This window comes from Rhinopithecus roxellana, chromosome 2 (genome assembly GCF_007565055.1).
Source record: "Rhinopithecus roxellana isolate Shanxi Qingling chromosome 2, ASM756505v1, whole genome shotgun sequence".
Lineage (NCBI taxonomy): Eukaryota > Metazoa > Chordata > Mammalia > Primates > Cercopithecidae > Rhinopithecus > Rhinopithecus roxellana.
This window is the reverse complement of record NC_044550.1, coordinates 143972842-143996475: the sequence shown is the minus strand read 5'-3', so window position 1 is coordinate 143996475 and position 23634 is coordinate 143972842. Positions and strand designations below refer to the sequence as shown.

At 44.8% G+C, this 23634-nt stretch overlaps 1 protein-coding gene and 1 pseudogene across 7 annotated transcripts in view; both read left to right on the top strand.

Moving 5' to 3' along the window:
• The first annotated feature begins 13725 nt into the window (after positions 1 to 13725).
• Positions 13726 to 23634, top strand: part of RBM47 (RNA binding motif protein 47) — a 213254-nt gene continuing 203345 nt past the window's right edge. For 4 of the 6 annotated variants that reach the window (XM_030921772.1, XM_030921777.1, XM_030921793.1 and 1 more), the window contains exons 1-2: positions 13726 to 13822; positions 13980 to 14138. The gene's annotated coding sequence lies outside the window, so the exon portion shown is untranslated. Of the gene's footprint in view, positions 13823 to 13979; positions 14218 to 14721; positions 15191 to 23634 lie in introns of those variants that run through there. The other 2 variants (XM_030921773.1, XM_010384646.2) reach the window with 2 other exon arrangements.
• On the top strand, positions 20826 to 22616 carry LOC104679151 (annotated as a pseudogene). The gene has a single exon (XR_004054496.1). The product of XR_004054496.1 is annotated as a 60S ribosomal protein L4 pseudogene (transcript).

The following is a 23634-nucleotide window of genomic DNA, read 5'->3' as shown; positions in this document are numbered from 1 at the left end:
TGTCCTGGGTGTCTAAGACACCCAATCCCACCTGACTGGCTTTTCTCTTCAGTTTATCGACATGCTCATCTCAAAAGGCCAGCTCTCCTTTGATCCACTGGTGATTACCCTACCACTGTTCTTCATTTCATGGCCCCATTAGTCAAGCAGATTGTCTTGCTTGCTGTCTTCCCACCTTCCTCCCAGTCACTGCTCAGCCTTACCACTCCACAGAAACCACCCTTGTCAAGGGCACCCATTATCTCCCAGTTGCAAAACAAAATGATAGTTTTCAATCCTTGTCTTATTAACCCTTTGCCTCAGCTGACTTTGTAAATGCGCCTTCCTTCTTGAATCTAATAATTTCCTGGACTAACGCTTTCTTCTTAATTTCTTCATGTGCTCTTGTCCCTTTGCCAGAACACAGTTTCTGTCCCTAGTCCTATCCTCTTCTTGTTCAACCAACACTCTGGGTGATCTCTTGGCTTCAAGCCCTATCAATTCGCTGCCAAGACATCAAACTTGTGCCTATCTATGGGACATTCTTCTGCCTGCTAGGTGCACCTGATGAGGCTCATTAGGCCTGTATGTGTGGGAGTTTTGAAGTTCGGAAGTTTGAAGATGAATTCAGGCACTACTGCAATGACCTCCAAACTGGTGCCTCTGCTGCTGGTCTGATCTCTTGCTATGTGCACTAACACTGCACCCAGAACTAGTGACCTTGTTAAAACTAGCATCTGTCTGGGCATGGTGGCTCATGCCTGTAATCCCAACACTTTGGGAGGCCGATGCGGGTGGACAGCTTGAGGTCAGGAGTTTGAGACCAGCCTGGCCAACGTGGTGCAACCCTGTTTCTAACAAAAATACAAAAATTAGCTGAGCGTGGTGGTGCACATCTGTAATCCCAGTCACCGGCGAGGCTGAGGCATAAGAATCACTTGAACCTGGGAGGCAGAGGTTGCAGTGAGCTGAGATTGCACCACTGCACTCCAGTCTGGGCAACAGAGCAAGGGACTCTTTCTCAAAAAAAAAAAAAAAAAAAAAACCCCAAAATGGCCGGGCATGGTGGCTCACACCTGTAATCCCAGCACTTTGGGAGGCTGAGGCGGGCGGATCACGAAGTCAGGAGTTTGAAACCAGTCTGGCCAATAAGGTGAAACTCCATCTCTACTAAAAATACAAAAATTAGCTGGGCGTGGTGACAGGCACCTGTAGTCTCAGCTACTCAAAAGGCTGAGGCAGAAGAATTGCTTGAACCTGGGAGGCAGAGGTTGCAGTGAGCTGAGACTGTGCCACTGCACTCCAGGCTGGGCAACATAGTGAGACTCCGTCTAAAAACAAACAAACAAACAAACAAACAAACAAACAAACAAACAAACCAAAACCAAAAAACCCCCACTAGCATCTGACTGGTCACTATTTTACTCAATGGCTCTGCGTGCCATCAGAGCAAAAGCCAAAGTCCTTACAATGGACCAGAAGCCTTAGCAGGTTGTACACAGTTTGGCTCCATTATCTTCCTACCTCATTTCTTATTTCTTTTTCTTTTCTCTCCCTCTGTGTGTGTGTGTGTGTGTGTGTGTGATGGAGTCTCACTGTCACCGAGGCTAGAGTGCAGTGGCGCGATCTCAGCTCATTGCAACCTCCATCTCCCGGGTTGAAGCGATTCTTGTGCTTCAGCCTCCTGAGTAGCTGGGATTACAGGCGCCTGCTATCATTCCCGGCTAATTTTTGTATTTTTAGTAGAGGCGGGGTTTCACCATGCTGCCCAGGCTAGTCTCAAACTCCTGACCTCAGGGCGATCCACCCGCCTCAGCTTCCCAAAGTGCTGGGATTACAGGCGTGAGCCACAGCGCCCGGCCCTCATTTCTTATTTCTATCCACTCTGGCTACTGCAGCCCAAATCTTCTAGCTGTTCTTTCTTTTTTCTTTCTCTTTTTTAAATATGCATTTTTGCGAAATTTTTTTAAATTTTTAAACTTTTTAATTATTTTTAAGAGACAGGGTCTTGCTCTGTCACCCAGGCTGGAGTGCAGTGGTACAGTAATGGCTCACTGAAGCCTTGAATTCCTGGACTCCAGCTCTTCCCCTCTCTTAGCCTCCCAAGCACAGCCACTGTGCTGGCTGCCAATTTTTAAAAATTGTGGCAGGGTCTTGGTACATTGCCCAGGCTCCTGAACTGAGTAGCTGGGATCACACACATATGCTACCATGCCCTGTTCTTCTAGCTGCCTTTTTTTTTTTTTTCTTTTTGAGAGGGAGTCTCACTCTATCACCCAGGGTGGAGTCCAATGGTGCCATCTCGGCTCACTGCAACCTCTGCCTCCTGGGTTCAAGTGATTTTCCTGCCTTAGCCTCCTGGAGTAGCTGGGACTGCAGGTGCCCACCACTATGCCCAGCTAATTTTTATATTTTTCGTGGAGACAGACTTTTGCCATGTTGGCCAGGCTGGTCTCGAACTCCTGACCTCAGGTGATCTGCCCGCCTTGGCCTCCCAAAGTGCTGGGATTACAGGCATGAGCCACCGTGCCCGACCTTTCCTTTTCTTTTTTAACTTTTATTTTAGGTTCAGGAATACATGTGCAGGTTTGTTAATGCAGGCAAACTCGTGTCATTTGTGGTTTGGTGTATAGACCATTTTGTCACGCAGGTACTAAGCATAGTACCCGATAGTTATTTTTCCTGATCCCCTCCCATGTCCCTCCAGCAGGCCCCAGTGTCTGCTGTTCCCCTCTTTATGCCCATTGGTTCTCGTTATTTAGATCCCATTTATAAGTGAGAACATGTAGTATTTGGTGTTCTGTTCCTCCAGGATGTGATGATGAAATGAAACACTGATTTAGTGTCAGTTGTCTGAGTCCTGGCACTGCCTTTTAGAGGCTGGTTAATCTTGGGAGGAGTCACTTTACCTTTCCAGGTCTGTTTCCTTACCTCTAAAATAAAATGATTGAACCAGAAAAGAGATGGCGGATAAGTTTCTCTTTTGGTGCTAAGCCTGATAAATGGCTAGTGATTTTCTGGATAATTTGTTGAGAATACCAGGCTCAGTGGTGTAGAGTTAAGTTTGCTAAGAATGCTGGCCTCCAGCTCCATCCATGTTCCTGCAAAGGACGTGATTTTGTTCTTGTTCTTTCTTTTTTTTTTTTTTTTTTTTGGGGTCTTACTCTGTCACCAGGTTGAAGTGCAGTGGGGCACAATCACAGCTCACTGCAGGCCCGACCTCATAGGCTCAAGCGATCCTTCCACCTTAGCTTCCTGAGTGCCTGGGACTACAGGTATGCACCACCAACTAATTTGTAGAGACAGGGTCTCCCTTCATTGTCCAGGCTGGTCTCGAACTCCTGGGCTCAAGTGATTCTCCCACCTCAGCCTCTCAAAGTGCTGGAATTACAGGCACGAACCACCATGCCTGGCCAATCATTCTTTTTTATGGCTGCATAGTATTCCATGGTGAACATGCATTCTAGCCATTCTTTTTTTTTTTCTTTTTTGAGATGGAGTCTCGCTCTGTCGCCCAGGCTGGAGTGCAGTGGTGCAATCTCGGCTCACTGCAAGCTCCACCTCTGGGGTTCACATCATTCTCCTGCCTCAGTCTCCCGAGGAGCTGGGACTACAGGCGCCCGCCACCACACCTGGCTAATTTTTTGTATTTTTAGTAGAGACGGAGTTTCATCATCTCTACTAATGGAGCCAGGATGGTCTTCATCTCCTGACCTCATGATCCGCCAGCCTCGGCCTCCCGAAGTGCTGGGATTACAGGGTGAGCCACCGCACCCGGCCTCGAATTCTAGCTATTCTTAAAGGCACCAAGCACACTCTTGCTCTGCCTGGAGTATACTTCCTCTGAGTATCTGCATTAATCTGTCCCTCACTGTCTTTAGTTTCTCTCAATGTCACCTTCTCAGAGAAGTCTTTCCTTATCACCTTTGAAATATTGCAACCAGCTTTCAGCTTTATTTTGTCTCTGCTTTATTTTTTCTATTCCCTTTTCTGCTCTGTTTTTCTTCATAGTAATTACCATCATTAAGCATGCTTTATATTTTACTTACTTGTGTTTTGTTTGTCTGCTCCCAACAGAAGCAAGCTCCGTGAGGACAGAATTTACGCCTATTTTGTTCACTGCTATTTTCTCCAGGTCTAGAAAAATGATTGGGATATAGTAGGAGTTCAATGAATATTTACAGAATGAATGATTATCTCTACTCCAAATTTTTCTGCTGTCTTCTATCTTACCCCCAATTATCTGACTCTTACCATAATACCATGACTCTTATATTTTAAATATATCATGAATCCTCTCTTCTCCATCTACTTTGCCACTACCCTGGACTCGGATGGATATGCCTATCTGATCTCAGCATTCCCTGTTTGAAACCTTTCTGAACTCCCTGGCATGGCAGACACTTTTCCTCATGAACTGACCCCTGTCTGTCTCTCAATTTCATCTCACATCACTGCCATGCAACCCTCCAGCACAGAAAACTCCTTGCCTTTATACACCCGAATCTACAATTTATTTGGTTCCTTGGTGATTTTTGCTCACCTGAAATGCACTTCTCTTCTTTGCCTCGCTAGCTTGCAGGCAAACTTCAAGCCTCTCAGCTCTCCCCCAGTTCTGGCCCTTTAAGCCAGAATATATAAGTACTCCCCAAAACAAAAAAACAAAAGCAGAACAAACAAACAAAGAATATATAACTACTCACACAGCATCCTGGGCTTACACGCCATACAACCATTGGCTGGTTGCTTACCTGCCTTCATAAGATACGAGTTCCTTGAGGATAGGCACCATAGCTCATTTTCTTTTCTTTCTTTCTCTTTCTTTCTCTCTTTCTTTCTTTCTCTTTCTTTCTCTCTTTCTTTCTCTTTCTTTCTTTCTTTCTTTCTTTCTTTCTTTCTTTCTTTCTTTCTTTCTTTCTTTTTCTTTCTTTCTCTTTCTTTCTCTATTTCCTTCCTTCCTTCCTTCCTTCCTTCCTTCTTCTCTCTCTTTCTCTCTCTCTCTCTCTTTTTCTTTTCTCTTTCTCTCTCTTTCTTTTTTTTTTTCTCTCTCTCTCTCTATCTTTTTTCCTCTTTAAAACTCTTGTTGCCAGGCCGGAATGCAATGGCTTACTTCAACCTTTGCCTCCTGGGTTCATGTGACTCTCCTGCCTCAGCCTCCTGAGTAGCTGGGATTACAGGCACCTGCCACCATGCCTGGCTAATTTTTTTATATTTTTAGTAGAGACGAGGTTTCACCATGTTGGCCAGGCTGATCTCGATCTCCTGACCTCAGGTAATCCACCCATCTCAGCCTCCCAAAGTGGTGGGATAACAGACATGACCCACAGTGTCTGGTCAGCTCATTTACTTTTCTATCTTCGGCATGATGCACAGAACCTGACACATAATAGATGCTTGAAAAATGTTTGTTGGATGAAACAATAGCTGGATGTTTAGATGAATAATCATAACAGAAAATACTTAGATGAGACTTACAATGGTCTGGTGCTGTTCTAAAGACTGCACCTACAGTTACACGTGGAATCCTCTTAATACTCCCAAGGAAGTGGGTACTGCTAAAGAATCTAAAGGCCATGAATGGCTAAGTTAATTGCCCATATTCACCCAGTAAGTGGCAGAGATGGGATTCAGACTCAAGCATCTGGCTCCAGACTGTGTGTGTGTGTGTGTATTTTTTTCTTTACTGTTTTTGATTGACACATAATAACTGTACATATTTATGGGATACAGTGTGATATTTCAATACATGTATACAATGTGTGATGATCAAATCAGTGTAATTACCAAATCAAATCCAACATGTCAAACATTTACTATTACTTTGTGTGGGGACAGATGGTATTCTTTTTACATTTTTATTTATTTTAAATTTAATTTATTTTTGGGGCACAGAGTCTAGCTCTGTCACCCAGGCTGAAGTGCAGTAGCAGAATCACAGCTCAGCGTAGCTTTGATTTTCCAGGCTCCAGCGATCCTCCCACCTTAGCCTCCTGAGTAGCTGGCACCACAGGTGGGTGCCACCCCACCGGGCTAATTTTTTTGTCGTTGTTTTTTGGAGACTGAGTCTCCCTCTGTCGCCTAGGCTGGAGTGTAATAGCGCCATCTTGGCTCACTGCAACCTCCGCCTCCCGGGTTCAAACTATTCTCCTGTCTCAGTTTCCTAAGTAGCTGGTATTACAGGTGCCCGCCACCACACCACTGGCTAATTTTTGTACTTTTAGTAGAGATGGGGTTTCACCATGTTGGCCAGGCTGGTCTCGAGCTCCTGACCTCAGGTGATCGCTCGCCTTGGCCTCCCAAAGTGCTGGGATTACAGGCAAGAGCCACTGCTCCCAGCCCTGCCTGGCTAATTGTCGTATGTTTTGTAGAGACAGGGTCTTGACCTGTTGCCCAGGCTGGTCTCAAACTCCTGAGCTCAAGTGATCTGCCTGCCTCAGCCTCACAAAGCGCTGGGATCACAGGCGTGAGCCACTGTGCCCAGCCCAGACTGTGTCTTTTTTTTTTTCTTTGTTTGAGACAGAGTCTCACTGTGTCCCCCAGGCTGGAGTGCAATGGCATGATCTTGGCTCACTGCAACCTCCGCCTCGTGGGTTCAAGCAATTATCCTGCCTCAGCCTCCCAAGTAGCTGGGACTACAGGTGCATGCCACCATGCCCAGCTAATTTTTGTATTTTTTAATAGAGACAGGGTTTCACCATGTTGGCCAGACTGGTCTCAAACTCCTGACCTCAAGTGATCTGCCTGCCTCGGCCTCTCAGAGTGGTGGGATTACAGGAGTGAGCCACCGCACCCAGCCCAGACTGTATTCTGGAGGACTAAGTGTATACAGGTGATGGATACATGGTGGACACAAAGGTATTCCAAGCAGAAAAATAATAGAAGCAGAGGCAAGAATGTTCACGTTATTTTGATGTAGATTTTATAGTCGGTAAATTTGGCCACATCTGCAATTAATTCTGTCCTATAAAATCATCATCCCCTGCAGTATATTTCTTTTTTCTTTTTTTTTTTTTTTGAGATGGAGTCTTGCTGTGTCGCCCAGGCTGGAGAGCAGTGGCGCGATCTCGGCTCACTGCAAGCTCCGCCTCCCGGGTTCACGCCATTCTCCCGCCTCAGCCTCCGAGTAGCTGGGACTACAGGCGCCCGCCACCACGCCCGGCTAGTTTTTTGTATTTTTAGTAGAGACGGGATTTCACCATGTTAGCCACGATGGTCTCGATTTCCTGACCTTGTGATCCACCCGCCTCGGCCTCCCAAAGTGCTGGGATTACAGGCTTGAGCCACCGCACCCGGCCAGCCCTGCAGTATATTTCAAATTAAAACCTTAACCCTCCCTGTCCCAACACACACATTTTTAGAGATGGTTTCTCATTATGTTGCCGAGGCTAGACTTGAACTCCTTGGTTCAAGCGATCCTCCCACCTTAGCCTCCTGAGTAGCTGAGACTATAGCTGCATGCCACGGTGCCTGGATTAACCATAGTTTTGAAAACACACTTTTAATCATTCTCAAATGTGTTCCTAACCCTCACATCCTAGATGAGCTAGACCCTTTCTTGACACACACCTCTCAATATTGAGATCATAGCATTTAAATGTACATCCGCTTTCACTCATTCATTCAAGGGACACTTATTGAGTGCCCATTATGTTCCAGACACTATTCTTGACACTAGTGATACTAGTGATACCACTACTAGAATACACACAACATTTGTAACACAATCATAGACATATATGGAATTTTTTGTGAGGCCATGGAGGCCATGGTTAGGATAGCAGGTTCATGAGCCAGATTGCCTGGGTTAAACCCCAACTATGCCACCTTCTAGCCCTGGGAACTCAGTAATGTTATTTACTTGGTCTCTTTCTGTATAAAATGAGCGTAACAACAGTCTCTAGCTCATGGGCTTGTTGTGAGGATTACATAGTTAATACATGTAAAGTGTGTGGCGTAGTATCTGGCAAATACTCAGTAAGCACTTAATAAATGTTAGCAATTTTATGTTGGCAATCTTTTCTGATAAGTTATTGCTGAATGATTGAGCTTCTTAGATGGGGCTGTTTTCCGTTATAAAATAGAAAGAAATCTGCAGATCGTCTCTGGTAGGGAATAAGTCTTAAAGGGATACAGAGGAATTAACAGCATTTGTTGCCATAACAAAATCATTCCGTGGTCTTGAGCAGACCTTTAAGAGCCTATAATTTACGTTAGTGCTCCCTCCATCTCAGCGGGACAGGCTTTGGCAGAGCTATTTGTGCAAGAACGAAGGTCAAGGGACTCCTTGCATTGAAGGCCTTTCTCAAAATGAAGGATTTGGCTTCTGAGATTAATGTTCGAAGTGAACCCCTGCTATACTTAATTCCCTTTTCTGTGAACTCAGTACATTTTTAAAATTCAGTCAGGGGCCCTCCTACCGTGTGGCATGGAAACTGAGGGCCCAGACTCCCTTCTAAACGAGTTCTGAATGGCTCTCCCTCATCCTATGGGCTGTCTACTGCATTCTAGGGGTAGCCCCTGGGCTAAATCCTTTGGGTTCAAGAGTGCCCTGGAATAAAACGTCTTAAATTTGCACATATTAGACTTAGTGGGAATTTAATATTAAAGCTGAAAACAAAAATATGTTTTAGAAAAAGCTTCTATGGGTGTGGCCACCCGATGGGGAAAGTGGAGGCTTTAGAAACTGTGGGGATGAGAGGTCTCTCTGGTCAAGCTGCACGTTCTGGATTAAAACAGGATTTCTTGGCCAGGCATGGTGGCTCATGTGTGTAATCCCAGCACTTTGGGAGGCCGAGGCGGGTGGGTCACGAGGTCAGGAGTTCAAGACCAGCCTGGCCAACATGGTGAAACCCCATCTCTACTAAAAAATACAAAAATTAGCTGAGCATGGTGGCGCACGTCTGTAATCCCAGCTACTTGGGAGGCTGAGGCAGGAGAATCTCTTGAACCTGGGAGGCAGAGGTTGCAGTGAGCCGAGATTACACCACTGCACTCCAGCCTGGGTGACAGAGCAAGACTACCTCTAAAAAAAAAAAAAGATTTCTTTTCTGAATAATACCTGTTGAGAGAAATAATCACCAGCCACGATAGAAAGCTTAGGTTCAGGCCGGGTGCGGTAGCTCACGCCTGTAAATCTAGCACTTTGGGAAGCCAAGGCAGCCAGACCATTTGAGCCCAGGAGTTTGAAACCAGCCTGGACAACATGATGAGATCCCATCTCTATAGTTTCAGTAGTGGGGAATAGTGAAAAGTAGTAAAAACAAACAAACAAACAAACAAAATAAAACTTGGCTCTGCAACTTACTAGCAATTACTGAGAACCTTACTTTCCTAATCTGATCGCTCTTGTTGCCCAGGCTGAAGTACAATGACGCAATCTTGGCTCACTGCAACCTCCACCTCCAGGGTTCAAGCGATTCTCCTGTCTCAGCCTCCCGAGTAGCTGGGATTACAGATGCCTGCCACCACACCCGGCTAATTTTTGTATATTTAGTAGAGACAGGGTTTCACCATGTTGACCAGCCTGGTGTTGAACTTCTGACCTCAGGTGATCCACCTGCCTTGGCCTCCCAAAGTGCTGGGATTACAAGGCATGAGCCACTGCGCCTGGCCCTGCCTTATCCATATTTAACTCTCACAGTTGTGACAATTAAAGGTGATAATAAATCTACCATTGGGAATGCTATGTACATGCTATGCTCATGAGTGGAAATGGTATGCACATGACTGGTTATTTTTTTATTGTGGCTTACCTCTCTTTTTTTTTTTTTTTTTTTTGAGACGGAGTCTTGCTCTGTCGCCTGGGCTGGAGTGCAGTGGCCGGATCTCAGCTCACTGCAAGCTCCGCCTCCCAGGTTTATGCCATTCTCCTGCCTCAGCCTCCGGAGTAGCTGGGACTACAGGCGCCCGCCACCTCGCCCGGCTAGTTTTTTGTATTTTTAGTAGAGACGAGGTTTCACCGTGTTAGCCAGGATGGTCTCGATCTCCTGACCTCGTGATCCGCCCATCTCGGCCTCCCAAAGTGCTGGGATTACAGGCTTGAGCCACCGTGCCCGGCCTTACCTCTCTTGATGAGGGTGTCTTAGATAGCATTATTTGATCTAAGACTTAAGCATGGGAAAGACAATTCTTTGTGAGCTGTGGAGGAGGTTTCTTTCCAGATTCAAAAGGAAATACCATTTCTTCAGTAACTTCTATGTGCCAGGGACCATGCTGAGATTTTAGCTCTCATTTAACTCTTGTAGAAATCCAGAGAGATGGCCAGGTGCAGTGGCTCATGCCTGTAATCCCAGCACTTTGGGAGGCTGAGGCAGGTGGATCACCTGAGGTCAGGGGTTCGAAACCAGTCTGGCCAACATGGTGAGACCCCATCTCTACTGAAAATACAAAACTAGCTGGGCATGGTGGTGCATGCCTGTAATCCCCACTACTTGCTAGAATTGCTTAAACCTGGAAGGCTGAGGTTGCAGTGAGCCAAAATCGTGCCATTGCACTCCAGCCTGGGCAACAAGAGTGAGACTCCATCTCAAAAAAAAAAAAAAAAAAAAGAAAAAAAAAAAAGAAGACCGGGTGCAATGGCTCACGCCTGTAATCCCAGCACTTTGGGAGGCCGAGGCAGGCATATCACGAGGTCAGGAGTTTGAGACTAGCCTGACCAACATGGTGAAACCCCGTCTCTACTAAAAAACAAAAACAAAAACAAAAAAAAAACAAAACTTTGCTGGCTGTGGTGGTGCGTGCCTGTAATCCCAACTACTTGGGAGGCTGAGTGAGGCAGGAGAATCATTTGAACCTGGGAGGCAGAGGTTGCAGTGAGCCAAGAGCGCACCATTGCACTCCAGCCTGGGCAACAGAGTGAGACTCCGTCTCAAAAAAAAGAAAGAAATCCAGAAAGATAGGTGTTATTAATTTATAAATGAAGACACTAAAACTCAAAGTGATTAAGCAATTTGTCCAACATCACATAGCTCAGAGGAAAAATTGAGATTCAAACTCAAATCTATTAGAAACTAATTTTCATGCTGTTTGCACTCATTCTGGAACATTGCCTCATAGGCAGAAGGAAAAGAAGAAAACAGAAAGTAAAAGACAAGGGTCTGGAAAACTAAAATGCCCCCGGAAAATGGAGTGGGCCTAAGCATTAAAATAATTATAATAATAATAAAACAGGCGCCAAGGTTAGCCAGAAAAAAGAAATAATGAAAGTCCACATTTGTTTTGCTATAGCCTGCCACTTAGAAAAATCTATTTTATTTTTGTCATGATCCTGGGGAGGGCAGTGAGAAATAGGAACAAGAATTATACCCATTTCTCCAGTGGATATGGGGTTCAAAAAAAAAAAAGAAGAAAGGATATACCCACTTCATAGGTGTCAGTGGGCAAAACTGAAGAAGGAGCAGGCAACATCTGAGAAAGGGTAACTGACCCTCTCTGAGATGAGGACTCACTTCCTGAAGTGGAACCTGAGCCTCCTCAAGCAGGAGTTTTCCCTGACTCCACTTCCGGTTCACCTGGAGTCACTGATCTCCACACTTTCAAATTCCTTTTATTTTTATTATTTTATTTATTTATTTATTTGAGTCAAAGTCTCACTCTGTTACCTAGGCTGGAGTGCAGTGGTGCAATCTCAGCTCCCTGCAACCTACACCTCCCGGGTTGAAGCCATTCTCCTGCCTCAGCCTCCCGAATGGCTGGGATTACAGGTGCCCACCACCACGCCCGGCCAATTTTTGTATTTTTAGTAGAGATGGGGTTTCACCACGTTGGTCAGGCTCATCTGGAACTCCTGACCTCAGGTAATCTGCCTGCCTTGGCCTCCCAAAGTGCTGGAATTACAGGCATGAGCCACCGTGCCCAGCGAGAATGTCCCCTCTGGAATCCTTCAGCTTGGACAGTCTGTGACGGTGAGCCTTTTTTGAGGCCATAATCCAGATACTTCTGGAAAAGAAAAGAAAACTTCAGGCTAATATGGAGCTGAGTTTTTCAGTTGTCTTAAGGGGGTGGAGCCATAGTTTGTGCCTGGCAGTGTCAACCTTTAGGTCTGGTGAGGGAACTTTGCTAAAAGAGTTCCCACTGCCTGCTGTTCACAGTACATGCTGGCTGGTATTGACAAGGAATGAACCTAAAATGCAGGAAATGTTGAATTTGTCTGGGTTAAATTTTGCCTCAAGAGAAGATAAACGATCAGAAGGATTTAAAATGCTCCAGAATTCTTTGCTGGTTTTAAGGAATTCTTTTTCCCAAAGGTGGCAAATGCTGCTTTTAAATTTATGGTTTTCTTGATTGCCTTTCAGCCTTTATTTTGCTCTCTTAGGGCTACTACTTTTTAATTAATTTTCACTTAACTTTCCAATACTGATGAAATAAACAAAAATGAGGGTTATTTATATATATTTTAATAAAATCCAGTTTGATTTTTCAACTTTAAAAAAAAAAATTAGAACTGAGAACCAGTCCCGGCCTCACTGCCCAGTGCTTGGACTTATACTTAACCCGTGTGATTTCAGTGTCTTCATCTGTAAAATGAGGACAAAATAGCTCATAGGATCATTTTATAAGGATCAGATAAGGTAAGAAGGGTGAAAGTGCTCCATAAAGTAGAAAGGGCCTCATTAATGGAAAGGGATTATGATTTCTTTTTCTTTTTTTTTTTTTTTTTGAGAGGGAGTCTCGCTCTGTCGCCAAGGCTGGAGTGCAGTGACCAGATCTCAGCTCACTGCAAGCTCCGCCTCCCAGGTTCACGCCATTCTCCTGGCTCAGCCTCCCGAGTAGCTGGGACTATAGGCGCCCACCACCTCGCCCGGCTAGTTTTTTGTATTTTTTAGTAGAGACGGGGTTTCACCGTGTTAGTCAGGATGGTCTCGATCTCCTGACCTCGTGATCCGCCTGTCTCGGCCTCCCAAAGTGCTGGGATTACAGGCTTGAGCCACCGTGCCCGGCCATTTCTTTCTTTAAATGTGAAGTTAAATGGAGGATAAAGGGTGGAGGCATTGATAACATTTTAGCCTTCAATAATCACTTTTTAATATTTATGAGGAATTTCAAAATCATTTCCCTCTCTTTCATACTGCTTTTCAAACGGCAAGGGTCATTATTTGTCCGGCCCAGTCTGGGATAAGTAACTCTCCCAGGGTTAGACACCAGGTCAAGTGCTAAAATACAAATGAGAATTAAGCACAGCAGATGGATGATTCCTGGGTCCTGAGTTTCCTTCCTATTAGTGAGCTTCATGGAATGCAGGCAAATTAATCTCCATTTCTCTTGTCAATCTTGTAACTTTTAAGTGAGATGAAATTCAATTGGCTACCCTTTACAGGGACTTTATTTCCCATTGTATTCAAGACTGTCAACAATGAATGTAAACTGTTTGTAAAAATCCCATCGTTAGAATCTTCCAGAAACTGAGGCTGGGAGAGATTAAATATCTTGCTCATGGCCTCACAGCTAGTGAGTGGCAGTGCTGGGGCTACGGCCCATGTCTAACTCTGACCACACGCCCCTTCTTCAGAAAAAAGCCATAATGTAAATAATAATAAGAACAATAACGGCAGCTAACACTATGTGCCAGGCACCGTTCTAAGCTCTTTGCATGTGTTAACTCAACCAGCAAAGAATCATTTTTAGAACATTCTTTCACTAAAGTAGCCCGGTATTTTTTTTTCCCCTCAGCTGAATGACACTGCAACCCGAAATCACAACTCTGTTTTAGGTTCCTGGTGGTGCCTGCTTCCTCTTCTCGTTTGTTTAGTCACAGAATTAGATTCCTGTTGGCCCATTCCGCGCCTACAAACAGGCTTAGCGCTCCACTGAAATGCGGGAGGCTCCTTAACTCTTGTATAAACAGGTAAGGCGAAGGGGGTGGGGCGCGGATTGCGGACATCTGGGTTTCTTGGGGATTGGGATGGGGTGGGGGTTCGAGCCAACTCCCCAGAGAGCAGGCAAGGTGAAGCGAGAGCTTGGCTGCTGTTTCTAAATGCAATGTTTTTTTGTTCCCTTTCTAGAAACACTTCGTAACTCTATGTCAGAGCGCATTAAAATGAGCCACTTCTGAACGAGCAGCGCCCAGGCCCCAGGCCCTGCTGCGAAGGCCCCGGCAAAGGTCAGGGCCCCGTCCGCGTGACGCTCCTGCCTGCGTGCGGCCAAGCCATGCTCGGCCCCAGGTAAGGACGCCCCGGGAGCTCTCCTAGGGCACGCGGGGGTCGCGGAGATCCCACCTCGTCCAGCGACTTCTTTATGGGGGTAAGAAGGGGAACGGGGCGGTTCCGATCGGCTTGAAATTCAACAGCAGGTTCCTAATTCCTCCAACGTGGTTCTGGCTGGGTTTCTCCAACAGCCGAAAGGGGGCCGAGCGTCTGACTGGGACAGATGCCCCCAGGTGGAGCAGGTGCCACTTCTGGGTGTCTGAAAGGCATGTGACTTTTGGGGCGGGGAGAGAAGTCCGTCTGGTCAAGTCCCCCAATCTCTGCCATCAAGGCCGATTTTCTTTGAACCTTCAGCAAAGGTATCTGCGCTCCTAAAAACAAGAGGAATGTGGCACTGGCCTTTAGCCAGGGGAGGCTCAGCGAGCAGGATAAAATTTCAGGGCAGATTTACGGGAAGTTGCTGGTGTTGGGAGTAAAAATCTGGTTTGGTGAGTTTAAGGGAAGGGAGTAGACGAGACACAACCTTGCTACTGTGAGGCGGATGGCCTCGGCAGGGGGCGGGCGGCGGGAGGAGAGAGGGAGGGAACCGGGAAGGGCCCGCAGACCAGACGCTGAGCGCTCCGGTGCGCAGCGCCCCACTCAGCCGGGACCCGGCGCCGCTCTGCGTGTGGAACCGCCGCGCGCTCCCGGCCTCCGGAGCTGAGCTCGAGAGAACTTCGCTGCCTTCGGGTCGCAGCTCCCGCTTTCCACTGTGGAATGTGCAGCTTGGGATAGAGAGACACCAGGGTTTGGGGAGCGGTCCTCCTGGAGACTTTCTCTCTGCAGGTCTCCAAGGTTAAGCAATTCTGACCCACTGGAATTCCCAGAGCCTGGGAGTTAAGCCTAAAACGCTCTGTTGCTTTAAGCGGCGCGGTGGGGAGTCGCTGGACACTCCTTATTTTGGTTTTACATTAAAAAGAAGGCGGACGAGAAGATGTTGTAGGTGACTTCCTAGCTGTGTTAAGTTGCTCCTGGGCTGTGAATGGTGTTAATTTCTGAAGTGGGCGGCTCCAAAAACTTAACAAGGAAAGGTAAGGTGTTTTTTGGTATTCCTTCTAACTATTGTCCCTTAATCTTACATTTGGGTCCCAATTTTGAAGTATATATTTTTTTCTTTTTCTTCTCTTTTTAGCTCTTATCCCTCATGCTATCACTCACCTTCTGTCTCTTGGTATATTTAGTGGGAAATAAAGTGTTTATAAAAAGGTTTGAAAAGGGTCAGCTTCTGGGAAGGCAGATAATCATACAGTCAGCCCCATCGTGTTTCCTGTAGTGATATATCTTTTTCCATAAAAGAAACTGATTTTTTTTTCACTCTTGAAAATACATGATTGGACCGCCCAGAAGCACAGGTGACTTTAGACTCAGATTATTACAGTGAGATTGAGGAAGCGTCCTGGACAGGAGGCATCTCATTTAAGTGTTAACCAAGGCAGAGGGGGGTCTTCCTGCAGTAATTTACCTCTGCAAGTAACACTCGGTGGAGGTGTAGTTGTTTCAAATTAAAAATTCAACCTGTAGAAAAGGGTAGAGCTGACGAATTATGACATCTGACAAATTAGCAGTTGACCGGATATTTAAGAAATCAGATAAAATAAATGGAAGTGGAACTTTTCAAATAAATGACTCATTTTTTAATTAGGTAAAAGTTCAGCCACTCCTGGGTACTGTCCCAAGGCATAAGTGATAGGAAGATACCACCAAGGTACTTACAGGTCATTACCGATCTGAACTAAAAATCAAACCTTTTTTTTTTTTTCCTGGTGGTATTTTAATGACTCACTGTTTTCTTTAGCAAGAATATAGATTTAAAAATGTATTCTTTCAAAGTTTTAAGGCAAGGTCATATAAATTTCTCAGGGGAGGGAAAGCAAAGGGTTGACAACCCAACATGAAGGGGTTGCTGAAGTTTTGAGCTCGAAAGGTTGGCAATTAGATCCAGAGCATTGGAGAATTGCAGGTGCCGATTCTAAAAGGTGAAAGGTGGTCAGCGGCATAACACACAACCTCTAGATAAACCAAAGTACTCAACCTAGAGGATAAGAAGAGATCACTTTGTGGGAGTTTGTGTTGCTATTCATTTAAACAATGATCTTTGTCAGATTGCTGCCTTGAAGTATTGGAGGGAACTAAAATCAACCCAGTCTGAAAGGAAAACAGAAGGCAAAAAAGAAAGGAAGAGATGGTTTGGGTTTTAATATTTTTTTCTGGTCTGCTTTACCCTTCATCTTGTTCTGATATACACACTGTTGGCCTCTTTGACTCAATTACTGCACACTGGAAGAATGGGATCTCAGAAATTTCTCAAGCACCTAGCTTCATGATTAACTTTCAGTATGTGTCAAATGAAGAAATAAGCCTAGCTGTGCCGTCCTTTACCTGGCTAGGTAGGCCATGCTTAAATTAATTAGATCAAGATATTCTGAATATCAATCAATTATTAAAGATTTATTATCTTCCTCTTGGTTTTTGCGTTTACAGAAGTTTGTAGGATTGAGAATTCATCATCATCATTTTTTTGTACCAATCTCTGTATTTTTAATAGTCAACATGTTTATTTTTGATTCCCCCACTGTGCTGCTTTAACCTAAATTTTGAAAGAATTCTGCCCAAAGCAGTGGTGATACTGAGGATGAAATAAAGACACAAAGCAAGGGAACTACATGCTTCTGGACACATGTTCTGTACACTTGCTCTAACCAGTGTTAAAGACTACTCATATTTTTTTTCCTCACATGGTAAGAACATTCATATTAGACTATTTGGTTTACTGTTCTACCTAATGATTTTTTTTAAAAGATTGGGTTAAAGTAGGCGAAATTATTTTCTTACAAAAGGATTTAATTTGCTTTTCAAATTCTGCTCCGAAGCTCAAGATTAAATCATGTCCCAAATGACTGAGCTTTCATTGCTATAGAAAAGCATTTGGCTATTTCGGTAAGTTTCCACCTCCAAATCTTAAGTCTCCTGATTTATCAGAAAAGGTCAGGGGAGTGGATACAAGCATGAAGGTGGAAGATTTTCTTAAAATTGGACCCAGGCTCAAGGGAAACTGTGATTAGGTTATCCCAGAAGATACATTATTCTGGGGAAAAATAACTTACTCTGAAGAGGGTTTAAGTTTGGGATTCATGAGACTTAGGAAAAAGGGTATGTTTAGAATGAAGGTAGAATTTGTGTGCCAAACTTTCATGAAGTTACAATGAAGACATTAAATGCAGCTTTAAGTGCTTGTCACAGTGATTCCAAGCTAAAGGTTATATTGCAGTGTTTCAGCTACTGGCCTGATTAGGAGATATATTTTCTTTCCCTCTTGGGAACAGTCTCTGTGTCTTAATGATGATGCTGATTTTAATATCATAAAAGGTGTGTGTTAGTCCCAACATTACTGTTCCAAGTAATGGCTTCAAAGAGCAACTGGATAAAGATTTTCAATAATAGCAATGCAGAGATGACTTGGGTTTTAAGATAGGAGGCCTTTGGAGCCTCCAGAGAATTGTCATAGAAGTGATCAGTAACTAATTGCTCAGCTGCCACCTCGAGTTGTTGTTTCCATCTTATGCAGGAGAGATTCAGGGAAATGGCACCCTGCCATTTTTTGTGTGTGGTCCTGAATCATCCTGTCAGTAAAACTCCTGAGATCGTCTGAGCTGGAGTTTTGATTGTTTCTGTTTCTCTCATAGTTGCTTCCCCATCTATTCTATCAGCGTCTGTATCAGGGGAGAGGCATTGGGGAGGGCGATCTCCTCCCCTTGAAGTCAATGACCACCTTCTTTTAAGGATCTGGTATCTTTTGCTCTGAAAAAGGTGTGGGGGAGGAAAACTTTCATTTTCCAGTGAAAGTAGAAAGGGAGAGAGTGTCTAGAGGAATAAATGGCCAAGAAACAGGTAGGTTCTGAATGTGGTCCTAGTGTGGAATTTACCAGAAAGCTCACATGGAGATTACCAAGGCCCTCAAAGGATTGCAGGGAAACTAGCAACTGTGGGAAGTGGACGCTCCTCCTCCCTTTTGTAATTCAAATGTTCCTAGTGTGCTGCAATAGACACTAGTTTGAATGAATTCAAGATATCATCTCTTGGTACAACCAAAAGTAAACTGATTACAAAAGGCACAAACCCTTCAACCATACTCCCACTCTCTGCCTTTCCTCTACTTTCTGTGTGGTTTAAGGACATCTGAAAAAAAAAAAAAGAATTACAGCTCAGTTTAAGTAACTTACATATTTAATAGGAGAAGTCTTTTTTTGTCGTTGTGAATCTTCCATTTTTGTCATCATAGGAACTTAGTTTATGTCAAAAATGATTTGTGGGTGTGTCTAGATGCATATGGTTTATGTGTTTGTAAAATAAAATACATAAATAAGCTGATCACATAGAAGTGATTGTGACTATAGTAGCTCTTTTGGTACACCCTATCAAAGCTTTTAGAGTGGAGTCATTTTAGAAGTCAAAAGCACAATCTCTGCTTTTCTGAAGGCCGTTTCAGGGAGATGACATCAAGAGAAAACAGAGTGCTAGTGTAACCCTGAAAACCCTTGGTGTTTTAGGAAAATATCAATGTTTTGGTCTCAGGAGATTTCTGGTTCTGAAAAATGTATGCTTTATTTATAGATTACAGTCAACCACATTAATCAAGAAAACAACATCCAGTCTCCCCAAATCACGATATTTGTCTTTGGGGATACTGTATGTTTGTGGTTCTCATGAACATGGTGGCCCTGCACAGAGACCATAGTGGGTTCCTGGTGGGTGTACGTTGAATGAAAGGGGAGTTGCTGACAGCTTTGGCCTCCTGACTGTGCCTTGCATCGATGCATTGTCAGTTTTGCCTTGAGTACCCACCAACTGGGGTGGAAGACAACCTGTTTCCAGACGCTATGGATAATCCACATGTGGGTGAGCAAGAGTTAAGTACATGTACCAATGGGCAGTGGGTGAGTGTACAATGAATGCAGGGCATTGTGCAGCTGAAACAGGAACAGGATGCCTGTACCTGACCAAGGAAATGCCAGCGTATTAAAATTATAATAAAAAGTATCTACCTTTCAGAGTACCGAGACCTGGCTCTATCATGTTTGTAAAGCATTTCACATGCCCCAAGAAAAAGAAAAAGTATAGAAGTACAGAATGGACAGGGTTTTTTCATGTGTTATTTCTCTTAGATCAATTTAATTCCTATTCTGAAAATGTGTATTTGAACCTTGTAAGCACAGGTAAACCATTCATGTTTCAAAAACTAGGGTTCCACGTTGGTGAAGATAATAGCACCGTGACTTTTGAAAAGATGGCTTAGGCTGGGCACGGTGGCTCATGTCTGTAATCCCAGCACTTTGGGAGGGCAAGGTGGGTGGATCACAAGGTCAGGAGTTCAACACCAGCCTGTCCAATAGGGTGAAACCCTGTCTCTATTGAAAATACAAAAATTAGCCAGGCATAGTGGCAGGTGCCTGTAGTCCCAGCTACTTGGGAGGCTGAGGCAGGAGAATTGCTTGAACCTGGGAGGCGGAGGTTGCAGTGAGCCGAGATTGCGCCACTGCACTCCAGCCTGGGCAACAAGAGCAAGACTCCATCTAAAAAAAAGAAAAAAGAAAAGGTGGCTTAAATAATATTTCTTTTTGTGTGTTGTCATTTAGTTTTAAAAATAATAACATGGTTCTCGGTACACCAAGCCCTTGCCAAGATTAGGCCCATCTTCCCAGTAGCCTTCTCAAGACAAAGTTGCCTTTGTGTAACTACAACTGGGAGGGTTTGGTGACACAGAAAACTCAATGGGGCACTGCAACTTTTTATTAACAGAAAATGCAATGGCCTAATGTTTTTGTGGTTTTCTGTTTTTGTTTTATGTTCTACCAGTTAATATCTATGATCTATTTCTCCATGAGGATGATCTTACTATTTTAGACTTGTCCAGGGAAGAGTGAGGTGGTTGTGGCTTAAGCTTAGAATTTAGTTAGATTGTAAAAGACTGCAGCATGCTGGCGTGGAGGAGATCTCAGCTCTGTGGGCTAGTTTGTTATCAGGGTAATCAGCAAAGTTTGGTCACATGGAGAGAAAAAAAGGATTTAGCTAAAGATGCAGATTTTGGGGAAAGGATGGCTATTCATACTAAATTCACACTCCATAGCAGAGTGACTAGGAGCATAGACTGCCTTGGTTCCAATCTTAGTTCTGCCACTTACATGTGACTTTAGGCAGGCTAACTAAAAAAGAAAACCTTGTGACTCAGTTTCCCCAACTGTAAAATGCCTACCTTACAGGGTTATTACAAGGATTAAATAAATTAATCTGGGCCAGGCTTGGTCACTCACATCTGTAATCCCAGCACTTTTGGAGACCAAGGCCTGTGGATCACTTGAGCCTAGGAGTTTGAGAACAACCTGGGCAACATGGCAAAACCCTATCTCTACAAAAAATACAAAAATTAGCCAGGCGTGGTGGTGCATGCCTGTAATCCCAGCTACCCAGGAGGTTGAGGTGGGAGGATCCCTTGAGACCGGGAGGTGGAGGTAACAGTGAGCCAAGATTGCGTCACTGCACTCCAGCCTGGGCGACAGAGCAAGACTCCATCTAAAAACAAACAAACAAACAAGCAAACAACTTTATACCTCTTTTTCTGCTATTTAATATCCTTTAAAAGGCTGAGAGGCTTTTTCTATGGCAGCAGCTGGGCTGAGAGGAGCGTGGCTGTCTCCTCTCTCGGCCATGGCGTGTGCTCGCCCACTGATACCGGTGTACTCCGAAAAGGGGGAGTCATCTGGCAAAAATGTCACTTTGCCTGCTGTATTCAAGGCTCCTATTCAACCAGATATTGTGAACTTTGTTCACACCGACTTGCGCAAAAACAACAGCCCTACACTGTCAGTGAATTAGCAGGTCATCAGACCAGTGCTGAGTCTTGGGGTACTGGCAGAGCTGTGGCTCAAATTCCCACAGTTCAAGGTGGTGGGACTCACCGCTCTGGCCAGGGTGCTTTTGGAAACGTGTCGTGGAGGCCAAATGTTTGCAGCAACCAAAACCTGGCGCTGCTGGCATCGTAGAGGGAACACACCCAAAAACGATATGCTGTCTGTTCTGCTCTGGCTGCCTCAGCCCTGCCAGCACTGGTCACGTCTAAAGGTCATCGTGTTGAGGAAGTTCCTGAACTTCCTTTGGTAGTTGAAGATAAAGTTGAAGGCTACAAGAAGACCAAGGAAGCTGTTTTGCTTCGTAAGAAACTTAAAGCCTGGAATGATATCAAAAAGGTCTATGCCTCTCAGGGAATGAGAGCTGGCAAAGGCAAAACGAGAAACTGTTGCCGTATCCAGCGCAGGGGGCCGTGCATCATCTATAATGAGGATAATGGTATCATCAAGGCCTTCAGAAACATCCCTGGAATTACTCTGCTTAATGTAAGCAAACTGAACATTTTGAAGCTTCCTCCTGGTGGGCATGTGGGACGTTTCTGCATTTGGACTGAAAGTACTTTCCGGAAGTTAGATGAATTGTATGGCACTTGGCGTAAAGCTGCTTCCCTCAAGAGTAACTACAGTCTTCCCATGCACAAGATGATTAATACAGATCTTAGCAGAATCTTGAAAAGCCCAGAGATCCAAAGAGCCCTTGGAGCACCACGCAAGAAGATTCATCGCAGAGTCCTAAAGAAGAACCCACTGAAAAACCTGAGAATCATGTCGAAGCTAAACCCATATGCAAAGACCATGCGCCGGAACACCATTCTTCGCCAGTCCAGGAATCACAAGCTCTGGGTGGATAAGGCAGCTGCTGCAGCAGCAGCACTAGAAGCCAAATCAGATGAGAAGGTGGCAGTTGCAGGCAAGAAGCCTGTGGAAGGTAAGAAAGGAAAGAAGGCTGCTGTTGGTGTTAAGAAGCAGAAGAAGCCTCTGGTGGGAAAAAAGGCAGCATATACCAAGAAACCAGCCCCTGAAAAGAAGCCTGCAGAAAAGAAACCTACGCCAGAGGAAAAGAAACCTGCTGCATAAACTCTTAAATTTGATTATTCATAAAGGTCAAATTATTTTGGACAGTTTCTTTTGAATAAAGACCTGATCATACAGGCAGTGAGGAGAAAAAAAAAAAAAAAAAAAGTCTGAGAGTTGCCAATAAGCGATGATGAGGAGGGAAAAAGTGCATTTTTTCATAATTAGAAAAAACTTATTAGGTCATTATTAGAAGGAAAAAAGTACGTTTTCTCAAAATTAGGAGAGTGAAGAGCTGAGCGTGGTGGTTCATGCCTGTGGTCCCAGCTACTTGGGAGGCTGAAGCAAGAACATCGATGGTTGACAGGAGCTCAAGGCTTTTAGTATGTTATGATTGCCCCTGTGACTAGCCACTGCACTCCAGCCTGGGTAACATAGTGAGACCTCACCTCTAAAAATTACGGAGAGTCAGCCAAGAAATCCAAGAGTGAAAGAGCAGTATCAGGTGAATATCAATGAGTCACAGCAGTGTGGCTTTTCTGGTGGGCTGACGGTGTACTCTTAGTTAAGGAAAAGATGAGGAAGAACAGGGGGCTGAAGAAGTATTGAAAGAATTGCCTCTAGTGAAATCCTATTTGCAGAGCAAAGAGAAATCGAATAACAAGTTAGCCCTTCCCATTTGGTGCAAACAGTAGTTTGGCTCAGGGACCTCCTTTGCTTTTTGCTCCACATTGTGGGCTCCAGGATCTACCTCAAGGTATTTGCCAATGAGTAAACAGAAACTGCCAGCTCATATGATACGGACAAGCCCAGTGTGAAACCTAGGAGTCACTTCTCTGGTGGGAACTGCAGGAGGCACACAGACCCTGAAATTAAATGGTTACACCCATGTTCTCATACACCCTAGTCATGTATAAAAGGTCTTGCCCTTTCTCCATTGGCTACAGCTAGTGTCAGAAGGGTGGATGCATCTGCAGAATCTGCTTATCTGCTCCCCTGCTTCCACCTTTGTCCTCACTGCTCTCCCCGCAAACTCCTTTCTTGACCTAGTATCCAGAGTGACTTTTTTTTTTTTGAGATGGAGTCTCACTCTCACCCAGGCTGGAGTGCAGTGGCACGATCTCAGCTTACTGCAACCTCTGCCTTCCGGGCTCCAGTGATTCCCCTGCCTCAGCCTCCTGAGTAGCTAGGATTACAGATGTGCACCACCACACCTGGCTAATTTGTGTGTTTTTAGTAGAGATGGAGTTTCACCATGTTGGCCAGGCTGGTCTTGAACTCCTGGCCTCAAGCGATCTGCCTACCTTGGCCTCCCAAAGTGCTGGGATTGCAGGCGTGAGCCACCGCACCTGGCCAGAGTGACTCTTTTAAAACAGAAGTCAAAATCGTATCAGTCCCCTGCTGAAAACTTTCTAGAGCCTTTCTATCTCACTCAAAAGCCAGTGAGTGACTTTATTTCTAAGCCCCATCACCTCTTTAATCTCACCTGCTACCACACACATCCTTACTCCCTCTGCTTTAACCACACTCATTTTCTTGATGGGGTGTGCCCAGCACAT